Raw genomic sequence first — 19,910 nt, forward strand, 5'->3', positions numbered from 1 at the left:
ATTGAGAATTTGTGGTCAATCCTCAAGAGGCGGGTGGACAAACAAAAACACACATTCTGACAAACTCCAAGCATTGATTATGCAAGAATGGGCTGCCATCAGTCAGGATGTGGCCCAGAAGTTAACTGACAGCATGCCAGGGCGGATTGCAGAGGTCTTGAAAAAGAAGGGTCAACACTGCAAATATTGACTCTTTGCATCAACTTCATGTAATTGTCAATAAAAGCCTTTGACACTTATGAAATGCTTGTAATTATACTTCAGTATCCCATAGTAACATCTGACAAAAATATCTAAAGACACTGAAGCAGCAAACTTTGTGGAAATTAATATTTGTGTCATTCTCAAAACTTTTGACCACGACTGTACATTTCAGTCTACCATATCTACAGCTGTACATATCAGTCTACCAATCATTATAACTTATCTACAGCTGTACATATCAGTCTACCATATCAGTCTAACAGGTCTACAGCTGTACATATCAGTCTACCATATCATTATAACAGATCTACAGATGTACATATCAGTCTACCATATCATTCTAACTTATCTACAGCTGTACATATCAGTCTACCATATCATTATAACAGATCTACAGATGTACATATCAGTCTACCATATCATTATAACAGATCTACAACTGTACATATCATTCTACCATATCATTATAACAGATATACAGCTGTACATATCAGTCTACCATATCTACAGCTGTACATATCAGTCTGCCAACCATTATAACTTATCTACAGCTGTACATATCAGTCTAACAGGTCTACAGCTGTACATATCAGTCTACCATATCATTCTAACTTATCTACAGCTGTACATATCAGTCTACCATATCATTATAACAGATCTACAGATGTACATATCAGTCTACCATATCATTATAACAGATCTACAACTGTACATATCATTCTACCATATCATTATAACAGATATACAGCTGTACATATCAGTCTACCAGATCTACAGCTGTACATATCATTCTACCATATCATTATAACAGATCTACAGCTGTACATATCAGTCTAACAGATCTACAGCTGTACATATCAGTCTACCATATCTACAGCTGTACATATCAGTCTACCACATCTACAGCTGTACATATCAGTCTACCAATCATTATAACTTATCTACAGCTGTACATATCAGTCTACCATATCAGTCTAACAGGTCTACAGCTGTACATATCAGTCTACCATATCATTATAACAGATCTACAGATGTACATATCAGTCTACCATATCATTCTAACTTATCTACAGCTGTACATATCAGTCTACCATATCATTATAACAGATCTACAGATGTACATATCAGTCTACCATATCATTATAACAGATCTACAACTGTACATATCATTCTACCATATCATTATAACAGATATACAGCTGTACATATCAGTCTACCATATCTACAGCTGTACATATCAGTCTGCCAACCATTATAACTTATCTACAGCTGTACATATCAGTCTAACAGGTCTACAGCTGTACATATCAGTCTACCATATCATTCTAACTTATCTACAGCTGTACATATCAGTCTACCATATCATTATAACAGATCTACAGATGTACATATCAGTCTACCATATCATTATAACAGATCTACAACTGTACATATCATTCTACCATATCATTATAACAGATATACAGCTGTACATATCAGTCTACCAGATCTACAGCTGTACATATCATTCTACCATATCATTATAACAGATCTACAGCTGTACATATCAGTCTAACAGATCTACAGCTGTACATATCAGTCTACCATATCTACAGCTGTACATATCAGTCTACCACATCTACAGCTGTACATATCAGTCTACCATATCTACAGCTGTACATATCAGTCTACCATATCTACAGCTGTACATATCAGTCTACCATATCAGTCTTAGAGTATATTTTTGTCGTAGACACACATATTGCATGTTGATTTATTGATAGTGTTATTTGTCTGAACTGGATTTGTCCTGACATTTTGTCATTTCTTGTTTGTTGATTATTTGTTTACTCGTTTTGACATTTTTACAGCATTAGGAGCTCGTAACACAAGACGATGTGCCAAAAACCAAACCACCAACGTCGCGCCTTAGTGTTGTTTAGACACTTACAGCGACTATGGCTGCTATGAACGCTTGGAGTCAGCAGACCCAAATGATTTCTACTGCAGGAAAAGACCTGACAGATATGTGGTGGGAAGTCACAAAGACATTAGCTAAATGTAAACCGAGGCTAATGAAAACACTGGTAGGGAGGTATAGAAATAGGTGTGCTAGAAGGTAAACCGAGGCTAATGAAAACACTGGTAGGGAGGTATAGAAATAGGTGTGCTAGAAGGTAAACCTAGACTAATGAAAACACTGGTAGGGAGGTATAGAAATAGGTGTGCTAGAAGGTAAACCGAGGCTAATGAAAATACTGGTAGGGAGGTATAGAAATAGGTGTGCTAGAAGGTAAACCTAGACTAATGAAAACACTGGTAGGGAGGTATAGAAATAGGTGTGCTAGAAGGTAAACCTAGACTAATGAAAACACTGGTAGGGAGGTATAGAAATAGGTGTGCTAGAAGGTAAACCTAGACTAATGAAACTGGGGAGTGAGGGAGAAAGAGAGGAGAGAGAGAGAGAGAGAAGGAGCGCTTGGCTATATATAGAGAAATAGAGAGGGGCGTTTTGTTTTTTAATAATTTAGCTGTGTGTCAAGGAGCTGTTATTGATGGAGCTTTTTGGAGTCATAAGAATATGTAATAACCTCCCCTTCTCCTCTGACTCCATCCGGGGAGGTAATCACTAGACACATCTCCCATAGTCCCTTAGTCGAGCTCTGACTCCATCTCCCATGGTCCCTTAGTCCAGCTCTGACTCCAACTCCCATGGTCCCTTAGTCCAGCTCTGACTCCATCTCCCATGGTCCCTTAGTCCAGCTCTGACTCCATCTCCCATGGTCCCTTAGTCCAGCTCTGACTCCATCTCCCATGGTCCCTTAGTCCAGCTCTGACTCCATCTCCCATGGTCCCTTAGTCCAGCTCTGACTCCATCTCCCATGGTCCCTTAGTCCAGCTCTGACACACATACACCTATTTAGATTCTATCCCTTCTTGTTTTCTCCCTTCATCCTCCCATCCCAGAGAGAGAGACCTGCTGTCTGCGCCACTGGTTTCCATAGCAGCATTGAGTGAATCCAGAGCTGTGTTGTGTGTGTATAATCTCAACCCTGCTGCCATTTTGTATTTGTTATTCATGGCTCCGCCCCCCTGTGGATCATCACTCTGAACTGTCTCCTCAGAGACTCTGTCAGAGAGAGAGAGAGAGGACATCATGTCTGTCTTTTAAAAATGCACCAGCAGTCAAACTGATTTTAGGACGGGGCTCTCCTTCCACTGTGTGTTTGGTGAAATGTCTGTTTTAAAAACCAGCTGCTGTGTGTGATGTTATGGGGACGGAGACGAGTACTGTTCACAGCTTAATAACCTCATGTCATTACAAAACGAGCATTAATTCTGCTTCCTTCAGTGCTATTTAAAGTGTGTGTGTGCGCGTGTGTGTGTGTGTGTGTGTGCGCGTGTGTGTGTGTGTGCGCGTGTGTGTGTGTGTGTGTGTGTGTGCGCGTGCGCGCGGGGGGGGGGGGACATTAATCAAAATGTCCATTAAAAGGAGGCAGTGTTATACTGTAGAGACAGCAGTAAAAGGCGTTGTACACTGCACACTACACTGCCACTCACTCCACTAATTTAATGCAAAGCTGAGGGGTTTATTTGTCAAATAAACAGAGTATCTAAATCTGGGCAGAATTAATTGGTGAAATTGAAAATTATTCCACTACATGTAGGCTATTAGCAGAGTCAGTAGTAAAAACACTGGCTCAGCTAACAACCGTTCTGTATCTCTCTCGGTCTGTCTGTCTGACTCACTCCCTCCCTCCATCTCTCTCTCGCTCACCCTCCTTCCCTCCATCTCTCTCTCTCTCCCCCTCCTTCCCTCCATCTCTCTCTCTCTCCCCCTCCCTCCGTCTCTCTCCCTCCCTCTGTCTCTCTCCCTCCCTCTGTCTCTCTCCCTCCTTCTTTCTCTCCCTCCTTCTTTCTCTCCCTCCTTCTTTCACTCTTCCTCTTTTCTTTCTCTCTCTCCCTCGGTCTCTCTCCCTCCCTCCCTCCTTTCTCTCTCTCTCTCTCTCTCTCTCTCACCTCTCTCTTTTCAAAGGGCTTTATTGGCATGGGAAACATATGTTTACATTGCTAAAGAAAGTGTAATAAATAAACAAAAATGACCAGTAAACATTCCCCTCGCAGAAGTTCCAAACTAATAGAGACGATTCAAATGTCGTATTATGTCTATATACAGTGTTGTAACAATGTGCAAAAGGGAAAATGAATATGGGTTGTGTTCTTCACTGGTTGCTCTTGTGGAGACACACATCTTAGCTGCTGTGACGCTAGACTGGTATTTCACCCAATACATATAGGAGTTTATCAAAATTTTATTTATTTTCACATTTTTTTTGTGGGTCTGTGTAATTTGACAGGAGGTTAGGAAGTGCAGCTCCTAATGAGTTTCCACCTCATTTCGTGGCCAGTGTGCACATAGCCTGTCAGTAACCTTTCTCAATAGCAAGGCTATGCTCACTGAGTCTGTACATAGTCAAAGCTTTCTTTAAGTTTGGGTCAGTCACAGTGGTCAGGTATTCTGCCGCTGTGTACTCTCTGTTTAGGGACAAATAGCATTCTAGTTTGCTCTGTTTTTTTGTTGATTCTTTCCAATGTGTCAAGTAATTATCTTTTTGTTTTCTCATTTTGTTGGGTCTAATTGTGTTGCTGTCCTGGGGCTCTGTAGGGTGTGTTTGTGTTTGTGAACAGAGCCCCAGGACCAGCTTGGGTAGGGGACTCTTCTCCAGGTTCATCTCTCTGTAGCTGATGGCTTTGTTATGGAAGGTTTGGGAATCGCTTCCTTTTAGGTGGTTGTAGAATTTAATGGCTCTTTTCTCGATTTTGACAATTAGTGGGTATCGGCCTAATTCTCCTCTGCATGCATTATTTGGTGTTTTATGTTGTACACGGGGGATATTTTAGCAATTTGGTGTTTGTCCCATTTTGTGAATTCTTGGTTGGTGAGCAGGACCCCAGACCTCACAACCATAAAGGGCAATGGGCTCTATGACTGATTCAAGTATTTTTAGCCAAATCCTAATTGGTATGTTGAAATTTATGTTTCTTTTGATGGCATAGAATGCCCTTCTTGCCTTGTCTCTCAGATCGTCCACAGCTTTGTGGAAGTTTACCTGTGGCGCTGATGTTTAGGCCGAGGTAGGTATATTTTTTTTGTGTGCTCTAGGGCAACGGTGTCTAGATGGAATTTGTATTTGTGGTCCTGATGACTGGACCTTTTTTTGTCTTACTGAGATTTACTGTCAGGACCCTGGTCTGACAGAATCTGTGCAGAAGATCTAGGTGCTGCTGTAGGCCCTCATTGGTTGGGGACAGAAGCACCAGTTTACCAGAAAACAGTAGACATTTGACTTCAGATTCTCAGTCTCTCTGCCTCCCTCTCTCTCTCTGCCTGTCTCTGTCTTCTTTCATATCTCTTGTTAAAACATCTCACTGACTGTCGGCTTTGGGTGGCTAGTTGTAATGCTGCTGTTTTCTTCTCCTGACAACACAAGCACAGGAGAGGTACTTCAACCTGCTCTGCAGACACTCTTCTTTAGCTACCAGTCTCTCTCCCCTCCCTCATCTCTTCTTCCCTCCCTCCTTCCCTCCCTCCCTCCCTCCCTCCCTCCCTCCCTCCCTCCCTCCCTCCCTCCCTCCCTCCCTCCCTCCCTCCCTCCCCTCCCTCCCTCCCTCCCCCTCTCCCCCTCCCTCCCTCCCTCCCCCTCTCCCCCTCCCTCCCTCCCTCCCTCCCTCCCCCTCTCCCCCTCTCCCTACCTCCTTCCCCCTCTCTCCTTCTCCCTCTCCCCTTCCCCCTCTCCCTCCCTCCTTACCCCTCTCTCTCCCTCCTTACCCCTCTCTCTCCCTCCTTCCCCCTCTCTCTCCCTCCTTCCCCCTCTCCCTCCCTCCTTCCCCCTCTCTCTCCCTCCTTCCCCCTCTCTCTCCCTCCTTTCCCTCCCTCCCTCCTTCCCTCCCTCCCTCCCTCCCTCCCTCCCTCCCTCCTTCCCTCTCTCTCTCTCTCCTTCCCACTCGCTCTCCCTCACTCTCTCCCTCACTCACTCTCCCTCACTCACTCCCTCTCTTTCTCACTCCTTCTCTTTCTCCCCCACTCCGTCTCTCACTCGCCGTCCTTCCCTCTCTCTCTCTCTCTCTCCCTCCTTCGTTCCTTCTCTCTCGGCCCCCTCCTTCCCTCTCTCTCTCCCTCACTCCCTCCCTGTATAGATGCCCTTGTCTCTGAGTGTGTCTGCACATAGTCCAGTAGACCCTTAAGGGAGAACAGTACAATAGCCCGGGCCACTTGTCAGTGTTGGCACCTCCACATGTTCATGGCTGTGAATGTGCCAGCTAGCTTAGACACTGAGGAGACCACAGAGGAAAGAGAGAGAAGAGCTGAGTATACACACCAAGCCTCCTCCCTCTCTCTGTTTGTCTCTGACTCTCTCTGACTCTCTCTGACTCTTAACAAGGAGATGGCAGTGGCTCGGCTGCTCCACTCCATATATATTGACAAGGAGATGGCAGTGGCTCGGCTGCTCCACTCCATAAATATTAACAAGGAGATGGCAGTGGCTCGCCTGGCTGCTCCACTCCATAAATATTAACAAGGAGATGGCAGTGGCTCGGCTGCTCCACTCCATAAATATTAACAAGGAGATGGCAGTGGCTCGGCTGCTCCACTCCATAAATATTAACAAGGAGATGGCAGTGGCTCGGCTGCTCCACTCCATAAATATTAACAAGGAGATGGCAGTGGCTCGCCTGGCTGCTCCACTCCATAAATATTAACAAGGAGATGGCAGTGGCTCGGCTGCTCAACTCCATAAATATTAACAAGGAGATGGCAGTGGCTCGGCTGCTCCACTCCATAAATATTAACAAGGAGATGGCAGTGGCTCGGCTGCTCCACTCCATAAATATTAACAAGGAGATGGCAGTGGCTCGCCTGGCTGCTCCACTCCAATATTAACAAGGAGGAGATGGCAGTGCTCGGCTGCTCCACTCCATAAATATTAACAAGGAGATGGCAGTGGCTCGGCTGCTCCACTCCATAAATATTAACAAGGATTGCGACTGATGGTGCTGCTCACTGATCCATAATTGCATTTCAAAATGTTCTACCGAGAGGAGCAAAGTGTGGGAGAGGGAGACGTAGGGAGGGAGGGAGGGAGAGAGGGAGAGAGGGAGAACGCCTGCCTGCCTGCTCTGCCCCCCCCTCCTATCCCGGCTAAACTATGTCCAGGTGGTCGTCAAAAGGTTTCTCTCAGCAGGAACGGAACATAACAGCAGCGCAATGAATAAGCCTATGCTACAAATTAAACACAATGTTTTAATACATCTGGTTAGTAGCGCAATATAGTCAGTTCAATAACATAACCTAATATTTTCAATCTGTTTACATTGATAAAATCACCGATGTCTCTATTACAATTTTTTTTATTTCTTTGTGTGTTGATTGGAGGAAAAACGGCTTTGCAATGAAGAGAAAATGTTGCACTGAAAAAGTATCAAAAGAAAGGCGAATAATGAAAACAAGTTTGAGGGAAGAAATGACTTAAAAAGCCAAACATAACACAATATCCCCTGTCTGTCTGTGTGGTGGGCTTGTTTGTCTATCACTCTGGGTGAAGCCAGTTGATGTGATTAACCGTCTTGTGGGTTGACAGAGAAATACTTTCACCGAAACCTTGTCAACTGAAAAGTAGGCAGAAGTACATCATTTGTATCTATTATTTGTTATTTGCACATTTTGCCATGAAATGAACAGCAGCAGTACAGAAACATTCTTCACTAACAAGATGCCCTCTTTAAGGGCCAGATGATGCCCTCTTTAAGGGCCAGATGATGCCCTCTTTAAGGGCCAGATGATGCCCTCTTTAAGGGCCAGATGATGCCCTCTTTAAGGGCCAGATGATGCCCTCTTTAAGGGCCAGATGATGCCCTCTTTAAGGGCCAGATGATGCCCTCTTTAAGGGCCAGATGATGCCCTCTTTAAGGGCCAGATGATGCCCTCTTTAAGGGCCAGATGATGCCCTCTTTAAGGGCCAGATGATGCCCTCTTAAAAGGGGGATTCATATCAAAAATCGTAATTTTCTTATCCTTCCAGACCTCAAAAACATGGTCTTCTGATTTGACATGAACATCCAATGTTGTTGTTTCTCTATGAACAATTGTAATTCTGAGAAGAAAAAAAACAATTGTGTGGGGAAAAAAATCATAGATTTTATAGGGTCCCCCTTTTTTATTTTTTTTTATTTGACCTTTATTTAACTAGGCAAGTCAGTTAAGAACTAATTCTTATTTACAATGACGGCCCTACTCCCGGCCAAACCGTAACGCGGACGACGCTGGGACAGATAAGAGTTGAAGAGGAGAATGAGTCGCTCACGACACGTTACATTTTTCTTTTTAAAGTAGCTTTGATGCTATAAAAAATGTTGGAGAAGAACCCTGGTCCCTCCAGCATTACCATGTTGTTGCAGCTGTGGTGTACTGGACAACACGTCGGGTTGTAGGAGCACCACTGTAAACTCTGATCAGCTGTGGTGTACTGGACAACACGTCGGGTTGTAGGAGCACCACTGTAAACTCTGATCAGCTGTGGTGTACTGGACAACACGTCGGGTTGTAGGAGCACCACTGTAAACTCTGATCAGCTGTGGTGTACTGGACAACACGTCAGGTTGTAGGAGCACCACCGTGTCCACTATAAACTCTGATCAGCTGTGGTGTACTGGACAACACGTCAGGTTGTAGGAGCACCACCGTGTCCACTATAAACTCTGATCAGCTGTGGTGTACTGGACAACACGTCAGGTTGTAGGAGCACCACCGTGTCCACTATAAACTCTGATCAGCTGTGGTGTCCTGGACAACACGTCGGGTTGTAGGAGCACCACCATGTCCACTATAAACTCTGATCAGCTGTGGTGTACTGGACAACACGTCAGGTTGTAGGAGCACCACCGTGTCCACTATAAACTCTGATCAGCTGTGGTGTACTGGACAACACGTCAGGTTGTAGGAGCACCACCGTGTCCACTATAAACTCTGATCAGCTGTGGTGTACTGGACAACACGTCGGGTTGTAGGAGCACCACTGTAAACTCTGATCAGCTGTGGTGTACTGGACAACACGTCAGGTTGTAGGAGCACCACCGTGTCCACTATAAACTCTGATCAGCTGTGGTGTACTGGACAACACGTCAGGTTGTAGGAGCACCACCGTGTCCACTATAAACTCTGATCAGCTGTGGTGTACTGGACAACACGTCAGGTTGTAGGAGCACCACCGTGTCCACTATAAACTCTGATCAGCTGTGGTGTACTGGACAACACGTCGGGTTGTAGGAGCACCACTATAAACTCTGATCAGCTGTGGTGTACTGGACAACACGTCAGGTTGTAGGAGCACCACCGTGTCCACTATAAACTCTGATCAGCTGTGGTGTACTGGACAACACGTCAGGTTGTAGGAGCACCACCGTGTCCACTATAAACTCTTATCAGCTGTGGTGTACTGGACAACACGTCGGGTTGTAGGAGCACCACCTTGTCCACTATAAACTCTGATCAGCTGTGGTGTATGACTCCCGTATATCTGATACCATATTAGCATATACACCAACGATACATAATCACTTTGCGAATAAAGTCAAATATACAAGTGGTATCTAGCATAGTGCACCCCGACTGGTTTAGGCTTGCTCAGCCTATCGGAGTCCTCCCTCCGTCGATGTATAGATTCTTACTGTTCTGGTATCTAGCATAGTGTACCCCCCTAACGCCACACTGGTTTAGACTTGCTCAGCCTATCGATGTATAGATTCTTACTGTTCTGGTATCTAGCATAGTGTACCCCAACTGGTTTAGGCTTGCTCAGCCTATCGGAGTCCTCCCTCCGTCGATGTATAGATTCTTACTGTTCTGGTATCTAGCATAGTGTACCCCAACTGGTTTAGACTTGCTCAGCCAATCGGAGTCCTCCCTCCGTCGATGTATAGATTCTTACTGTTCTGGTATCTAGCATAGTGTACCCCCCTAACGCCACACTGGTTTAGACTTGCTCAGCCTATCGATGTATAGATTCTTACTGTTCTGGTATCTAGCATAGTGTACCCCAACTGGTTTAGACTTGCTCAGCCAATCGGAGTCCTCCCTCCGTCAATGTATAGATTCTTACTGTTCTGGTATCTAGCATAGTGTACCCCCCTAACGCCACATTGGTTTAGACTTGCTCAGCCTATCGGAGTCCTCCCTCCGTCCATGTATAGATTCTTACTGTTCTGGTATCTAGCATAGTGCACCCCAACTGGTTTAGACTTGCTCAGCCTATCGCAGGCGCTCAGGCGGGTCCCCGCCTCTTGGCGCTTCTTGGAGTCCTCCCTCCGTCGATGTATAGATTCTTACTGTTCTGGTATCTAGCATAGTGTACCCCCCTAACGCCACACTGGTGATACAGCGTGCTAGTGAAGCAGGATGTCTCAGCCGGCTGATGCTGTAGTGGTGATTGTGCCATCACGGCACAAGACGGCAGGGTCACCTTGACGATAAGACAGGGTCTGAGAGGGAAAAGGAAGTTTAGTTCTGCTGTAGCAATAGCACCTATTTACACCTGGGTGATACACCTGCCTCCAATATATTCCCTCTCTGTTTTCCTCTGCATCGTTCTCATTTTCTCAACCTCTCCCTCCCTCCCTTTTTTTCACATGTGCGAGCGTGTGTTGGTATATCATAAATAATCCAATCAGCTGTGCTCCACTATATGAGTCAACTGACCAGACAACACCTAATATCAAACACAATAACACTTGTCTCGCTGTCTCTCTCGCTCCACAGCCCCTAACAGCTGCTGTTATTCAGAGAGAACACCACCGACACCTAATAACACACATTCTGCTGGGTATTCTGAAAAATTGGTCCTGCATTATCCCAGGCTGTCTCATTTCCTGTCTTCTCTGTTGATGTGTGTGTGTGTGTGTGTGTGTGTGTGTGTGCCTGCGTGTGTGTGTGTGTGTGTGTGTGCCTGCGTGTGTGTGTGTGTGTGCCTGCGTGTGTGTGTGTGTGTGCCTGCGTGTGTGTGTGTGCCTGTGTGTGTGTGTGTCAGGGTTTCTGTTAGGGAGATCTGGTGCCGGACAACATGACTGGGAACATTTAAATTTGCATTGAAGAAATGGAAGACCATCCATCTGGAATCAGGTCAGAGAGCAGAGAAAAAGAAACCTCCGGCTCTGTGCATCCATCGACTCGGAGCATCCATCGACTCGGCCATCGACTCGGCGCGGCCATCGTCTCGGCGCCGCCATCGACCCGGCCATCGACTCGGCCATCGACTCGGCGCGGCCATCGACTCGGCGCGGCCATCGATTAGGCGCGGCCATCGATTAGGCGCGACCATCGATTAGGCGCGGCCATCGACTCGGCTCGGCCATCGATTAGGCGCTTCCATCGACTCGGCCATCGATTAGGCGCTTCCATCGACTCGGCCATCGACTCGGCGCGGCCATCGACTCGGCGCGTCCATCGACTCGGTGCGGCCATCAATTAGGCGTAGTCATCGACTCTGCGTAGTCATCGACTCGGCGCGGCCATCGACTCGGCGTAGTCATCGCCATCAATAAACAAGAGGTATTGGCCAAATTAGCCACATTTACGCATCCTTAAAAACAGCTATAACTAATTAACCCCCCCTAAAAAATATTCTGTTTGTTCTGATGTGTCGCATATAACTTTTATAGCCAATTGTTTTATTGGCGCTGACTTTTCTAAAACTTGAATTGTCCGTCTCACGGTTCAGGTGTCAGAGATTTTTTTTGCACTAAATGCATCATCCGGGAAGGCGAAGGTTCCACTGTATAATATTACTATTTAAACAAGCTCATCCCTCGCCCCAGAGACAGAGATGCCGGCGGCATGCTCATTTGTTAGATGGCTACTGCGTCTGCTAAACAGAAGGAGGCGTATTCATTCATTTTTAGATCCGAATATGTTTGTTTGTTTTATTCTAACGAGTAAACTCTGGAAGGCCTTAAACGTTCTTCCTCACCTGAAGTTTACCTGTCTGAATCAGTTGGAGGGTCGGTGGACACTGGCTCCTTAATTAAACATTCTTCCTCACCTGAAGTTTACCTGTCTGAGTCAGTTGGAGGGTCGGTGGACACTGGCTCCTTAATTAAACGTTCTTCCTCACCTGAAGTTTACCTGTCTGAATCAGTTGGAGGGTCGGTGGACACTGGCTCCTTAAACGTTCTTCCTCACCTGAAGTTTACCTGTCTGAATCAGTTGGAGGGTCGGTGGACACTGGCTCCTTAAACGTTCTTCCTCACCTGAAGTTTACCTGTCTGAGTCAGTTGGAGGGTCGGTGGACACTGGCTCCTTAATTAAACGTTCTTCCTCACCTGAAGTTTACCTGTCTGAATCAGTTGGAGGGTCGGTGGACACTGGCTCCTTAATTAAACGTTCTTCCTCACCTGAAGTTTACCTGTCTGAATCAGTTGGAGGGTCGGTGGACACTGGCTCCTTAAACGTTCTTCCTCACCTGAAGTTTACCTGTCTGAATCAGTTGGAGGGTCGGTGGACACTGGCTCCTTAATTAAACGTTCTTCCTCACCTGAAGTTTACCTGTCTGAATCAGTTGGAGGGTCGGTGGACACTGGCTCCTTAAACATTCTTCCTCACCTGAAGTTTACCTGTCTGAATCAGTTGGAGGGTCGGTGGACACTGGCTCCTTAATTAAACGTTCTTCCTCACCTGAAGTTTACCTGAAGTTTACCTGTCTGAATCAGTTGGAGGGTCGGTGGACACTGGCTCCTTAATTAAATGTTCTTCCTCACCTGAAGTTTACCTGTCTGAATCAGTTGGAGGGTCGGTGGACACTGGCTCCTTAATTAAACGTTCTTCCTCACCTGAAGTTTACCTGTCTGAATCAGTTGGAGGGTCGGTGGACACTGGCTCCTTAATTAAACGTTCTTCCTCACCTGAAGTTTACCTGTCTGAGTCAGTTGGAGGGTCGGTGGACACTGGCTCCTTAAACGTTCTTCCTCACCTGAAGTTTACCTGTCTGAATCAGTTGGAGGGTCGGTGGACACTGGCTCCTTAATTAAACGTTCTTCCTCACCTGAAGTTTACCTGTCTGAATCAGTTGGAGGGCCGGTGGACACTGGCTCCTTAATTAAACGTTCTTCCTCACCTGACGTTTACCTGTCTGAATCAGTTGGAGGGTCGGTGGACACTGGCTCCTTAAACGTTCTTCCTCACCTGAAGTTTACCTGTCTGAATCAGTTGGAGGGTCGGTGGACACTGGCTCCTTAAACATTCTTCCTCTCCTGAAGTTTACCTGTCTGAATCAGTTGGAGGGTCGGTGGACACTGGCTCCTTAATTAAACGTTCTTCCTCACCTGACGTTTACCTGTCTGAATCAGTTGGAGGGTCGGTGGACACTGGCTCCTTAAACGTTCTTCCTCACCTGAAGTTTACCTGTCTGAATCAGTTGGAGGGTCGGTGGACACTGGCTCCTTAATTAAACGTTCTTCCTCACCTGAAGTTTACCTGTCTGAATCAGTTGGAGGGTCAGTGGACACTGGCTCCTTAATTAAACGTTCTTCCTCACCTGAAGTTTACCTGTCTGAATCAGTTGGAGGGTCGGTGGACACTGGCTCCTTAAATGTTCTTCCTCACCTGAAGTTTACCTGTCTGAATCAGTTGGAGGGTCGGTGGACACTGGCTCCTTAATTAAACGTTCTTCCTCACCTGAAGTTTACCTGTCTGAATCAGTTGGAGGGTCGGTGGACACTGGCTCCTTAATTAAACGTTCTTCCTCACCTGAAGTTTACCTGTCTGAGTCAGTTGGAGGGTCGGTGGACACTGGCTCCTTAATTAAACGTTCTTCCTCACCTGAAGTTTACCTGTCTGAATCAGTTGGAGGGTCGGTGGACACTGGCTCCTTAAATGTTCTTCCTCACCTGAAGTTTACCTGTCTGAATCAGTTGGAGGGTCGGTGGACACTGGCTCCTTAATTAAACGTTCTTCCTCACCTGAAGTTTACCTGAAGTTTACCTGTCTGAGTCAGTTGGCGGGTCGGTGGACACTGGCTCCTTATCATATCAAAATAAGTGAAGCCAATGTTTAAAGGGAAAATACCAGCAGGTTAACACAACATTATAGTCCAAGGGCCACCTGTGTAGTTCAAAACTTTTATAAAAGTTTATTTTTAATAGAAGTTAAGATCCCTCCTCCTCCTCAGACCACCATCCCTCCTCCTCCATCCCTCCTCCTCCATCCCTCCTCCTCAGCTCCACTGAAAATCCCCACAATTGAAGTGTTTGTGTATGTTCTAGAAGGGCTTACGAAAAGCGAGGTAGGGGATGGAGTGCTTTTGTTTTTTTTGCGTAATGGCATCACAATACCCCGTATACCCCGTAATGACATCACAATACCCCGTAATGGCATCACAATACCCCGTAATGGCATCACAATACCCCGTAATGGCATCACAATACCCCGTAATGACATCACAATACCCCATAATGACATCACAATACCCCGTAATGACATCACAATACCCCGTAATGGCATCACAATACCCCGTAATGGCATCACAATACCCCGTAATGGCATCACAATACCCCGTAATGGCATCACAATACCCCATAATGGCATCACAATACCCCGTAATGGCATCACAATACCCCGTAATGACATCACAATACCCCGTAATGGCATCACAATACCCCGTAATGGCATCACAATACCCCGTAATGGCATCACAATACCCCGTAATGGCATCACAATACCCCGTAATGGCATCACAATACCCCGTAATGGCATCACAATACCCCGTAATGGCATCACAATACCCCGTAATGGCATCACAATACCCCGTAATGACATCACAATACCCCGTAATGACAAAGCAAAATTGTTTTTATTTTATGTTTGCTAATTTATATTAAAAAATATAAAAATGAACTATTACATTTACATAAGTATTCAGACCCTTTCTTAGTACTTTTGGCAGCGATTACAGCCTCGTCTTCTTGGGTATGATCCTACAAGCTTGGCACACCTGTATTTGGGCAGTTTCTTCCATTCTTCTCTGCAGATCCTCTCAAGCTCTGTCAGGTTTCATTGTCTCTCAGCTCGTTCACATCTTTGTGGATGTTCCTCCCTCCCGCCTGTTTGACAGGCGAGAGGAGCAAAGGAAGAGGAATCTGTTGACAGGGAGAAAACATGTCAACATTATTAGGGTTACCATTATTATTCGGGCTGTCCGGGAGAGGAGAGGGCGAGTGTTGTCACTGCAGTGCACTTCTCCTATACAATACCTAGGCTACACACTACCCTATACAATACCTAGACTACACACTACCCTGTACAATACCTAGACTACACACTACCCTACACAATACCTAGACTACACACTACCCTGTACAATACCTAGGCTACACACTACCCTGTACAATACCTAGACTACACACTACCCTATACAATACCTAGACTACACACTACCCTACACACTACCCTATACAATACCTAGACTACACACTACCCTATACAATACCTAGACTACACACTACCCTACACAATACCTAGACTACACACTACCCTGTACAATACCTAGACTACACACTACCCTGTACAATACCTAGACTACACACTACCCTACACACTACCTAGGCTACACACTACCCTATACAATACCTAGACTACACACTACCCTGTACAATACCTAGACTACACACTACCCTGTACAATACCTAGACTACACACTACCCTACACACTACCTAGGCTACACACTACCCTATACAATACCTAGACTACACACTACCCTACACAATACCTAGACTACACACTACCCTGTACAATACCTAGACTACACACTACCCTACACACTACCCTGTACAATACCTAGACTACACACTACCCTATACAATACCTAGACTACACACTACCCTGTACAATACCTAGACTACACACTACCCTGTACAATACCTAGACTACACACTACCCTGTACAATACCTAGACTACACACTACCCTGTACAATACCTAGACTACACACTACCCTACACACTACCCTATACAATACCTAGACTACACACTACCCTATACAATACCTAGACTACACACTACCCTATACAATACTCTATACAATACCTAGACTACACACTACCCTGTACAATATCTAGACTACACACTACCCTGTACAATATCTAGACTACACACTACCCTATACAATACCTAGACTACACACTACCCTACACAATACCTAGACTACACACTACCCTACACAATACCCTATACAATACCTAGACTACACACTACCCTATACAATACCTACCCTACACACTACCCTATACAATACTCTATACAATACCTAGACTACACACTACCCTGTACAATATCTAGACTACACACTACCCTATACACTACCCTGTACAATATCTAGACTACACACTACCCTATACACTACCTACCCTACACACTACCCTGTACAATACCTAGACTACACACTACCCTATACAATACTCTATACAATACCTAGACTACACACTACCCTGTACAATATCTAGACTACACACTACCCTATACACTACCCTGTACAATACCTACCCTATACAATACCCTATACAATACCTAGACTACACACTACCCTGTACAATACCTAGACTACACACTACCCTGTACAATACCTAGACTACACACTACCCTGTACAATACCTAGACTACACACTACCCTGTACAATACCTAGACTACACACTACCCTACACACTACCTACCCTACACACTACCTACCCTACACACTACCCTATACAATACCTAGACTACACACTACCCTGTACAATACCTAGACTACACACTACCCTACACACTACCCTGTACAATACCTAGACTACACACTACCCTGTACAATACCTAGACTACACACTACCCTATACAATACCTAGACTACACACTACCCTACACAATACCTAGACTACACACTACCCTACACACTACCCTATACAATACCTAGAACACACTACCCTATACAATACCTAGACTACACACTACCCTACACAATACCTAGACTACACACTACCCTACACACTACCCTATACAATACCTAGACTACACACTACCCTATACAATACCTACCCTACACACTACCCTGTACAATACCTAGACTACACACTACCCTATACAATACCTAGACTACACACTACCCTATACAATACCTAGACTACACACTACCCTATACAATACCTAGACTACACACTACCCTATACAATACCCTATACAATACCTAGACTACACACTACCCTATACAATACCTACCCTACACACTACCCTATACAATACCTAGGCTACACACTACCCTATACAATACCTAGACTACACACTACCCTACACACTACCCTATACAATACCTAGACTACACACTACCCTACACACTACCCTATACAATACCTAGACTACACACTACCCTACACACTACCCTATACAATACCTAGACTACACACTACCCTATACAATACCTACCCTACACACTACCCTATACAATACCTACCCTACACACTACCCTGTACAATACCTAGACTACACACTACCCTGTACAATACCTAGACTACACACTACCCTACACAATACCTACCCTACACACTACCCTGTACAATACCTAGACTACACACTACCCTACACACTACCTACCCTACACACTACCTACCCTACACACTACCCTATACAATACCTAGACTACACACTTCCCTGTACAATACCTAGACTACACACTACCCTACACACTACCTACCCTACACACTACCTACCCTACACACTACCCTATACAATACCTAGACTACACACTACCCTACACAATACCTAGACTACACACTACCCTACACACTACCCAGCACAACTTAAGTGAATCCTTGTGATAGAAAATCAGGAGAGAAATGTAGCCTAGTTGTAAATGTAGCCTAGGCTAATGAAGCCTAGTAGTAAATGTAGCCTGGGCTAATGAAGCCTAGTATTAAATGTAGCCTGGGCTAATGTAGCCTAGTAGTAAATGTAGCCTAGGCTAATGAAGCCTAGTAGTAAATGTAGCCTAGTAGTAAATGTAGCCTAGGCTAATGAAGCCTAGTAGTAAATGTAGCCTAGTAGTAAATGTAGCCTAGGCTAATGAAGCCTAGTAGTAAATGTAGCCTAGTAGTAAATGTAGCCTAGTAGTAAATGTAGCCTAGTAGTAAATGTAGCCTAGGCTAATGAAGCCTAGTAGTAAATGTAGCCTGGGCTAATGTAGCCTAGTAGTAAATGTAGCCTAGGCTAATGAAGCCTAGTAGTAAATGTAGCCTGGGCTAATGAAGACTTTGGCAAAAAAGATTAAAGGTGCTTTCTTCTTCCTCTGGATTTTGTCTCAACGGTCGTTCCTCATTTTCTGATCCTGGGATGTGTGAGAACACATCAGACGTGTGTGTATGTGTGTGTGTGTGTGTGTGTGTGTGGGGGGGGGGAGGGGTGTCTGGATGTGTGTGTGTGGGGGGGGGGTGAGGGGTGTCTGGATGTGTGTGTGTGTGTGGGGGGGGGTATGGGTGTGTGTGTGTGTGTGTGTGCTCGCCCACACACAGTGTTTTGAGAGCGTCTGTCATCCAGATGGCAGTGGTTGCAGAGCTCCTGTACTGGTATTCTGGCACATTTCTCTGGTTTTAGAGCAGGGTGAAAAACACTCCGTACTAGCAGATCCATCGGTAGCAAATGTATTGAAAATTAAATACACAACTATTTCATTTGCTTTTTAAAAATGAGCTTTAAAAAAATTGGGATCCAATTGGTAGTTACAGTATTGTCTCTTCGCTGCAACTCCCATATGGACTCGGTAGAGGCCGAAGGTCAAGAGCCGTGCGTCCTCCGAAACACAACCCGGTTTCTTGTCACAATGTCCACTTAACCCGGGAAGCACCGATGTGTCGGAGGAAACACCATACACCCGGCGACCATGTTAGTGTGCATTGCGACCCCGGCTCACCACAGAAGTCGCTAGAGCACGGTGGGACAAGAACATCCCTGCCGGCCAAACCTTCCCCTAACCCGGACGACGCTGGGCCAAACCCTCCCCGAACCCGGACGACGCTGGGCCAAACCCTCCCCTAACCCGGACGACGCTGGGCCAAACCCTCCCCTAACCCGGACGACGCTGGGCCAAACCCTCCCCTAACCCGGACGACGCTGGGCCAAACCCTCCCCTAACCCGGACGACGCTGGGCCAAACCCTCCCCTAACCCGGACGACGCTGGGCCAAACCCTCCCCTAACCCGGACGACGCTGGGCCAAACCCTCCCCTAACCCGGACGACGCTGGGCCAAACCTTCCCCTAACCCGGACGACGCTGGGCCAATTGTGCGCCGCCCGATCGCGGCTGGCCTTGACAGAGCCTGGACTCAAACCAGGATCTCTGGTGGCATAGCTAGCGCCACTCAGGAGGCCCTAATATCTCATTTACATAAGTATTCACACCCTTGAATCAATGCATGTTATTATCACCTATGGCAGCGACCTACTTGAGTCCTGAAGAGGTTTACACACCTGGATTGTACAATATTCGCACATTATTCATTTAAAAATTCTTCAAGCTCTGTCAAGTTGTTTGTTGGTCATTGGTAGAAAGACATTTTCAGGTCTTGCCATTAGTTTTTCAAGTAGATTTCAGTCACAACTGTAACTAGGCCACTCAGGAACATTCAATGTTGTCTTGGTAATAAACTCGTGTAAATTCGGCCT

The 19,910-nt window shown here is 45.7% G+C and overlaps 1 protein-coding gene and 1 long non-coding RNA gene across 15 annotated transcripts in view; both read left to right on the forward strand.

Moving 5' to 3' along the window:
- LOC110491178 (arginine-glutamic acid dipeptide repeats protein) overlaps window positions 1-19,910 on the forward strand; it is a 323,796-nt gene that overhangs the window by 173,742 nt on the left and 130,144 nt on the right. The gene's annotated exons all lie outside the window — the stretch shown is intronic.
- On the forward strand, window positions 9,087-9,930 carry LOC149977351 (uncharacterized). The gene is made up of 3 exons (XR_016487552.1): window positions 9,087-9,242; window positions 9,301-9,501; window positions 9,560-9,930. It is a non-coding gene; the product is annotated as an uncharacterized LOC149977351 (long non-coding RNA).

The sequence above is a fragment of the Oncorhynchus mykiss genome, chromosome 16 (genome assembly GCF_057628025.1).
Source record: "Oncorhynchus mykiss isolate SJ-2025 chromosome 16, ASM5762802v1, whole genome shotgun sequence".
Taxonomy (NCBI): Eukaryota; Metazoa; Chordata; class Actinopteri; order Salmoniformes; family Salmonidae; genus Oncorhynchus; species Oncorhynchus mykiss.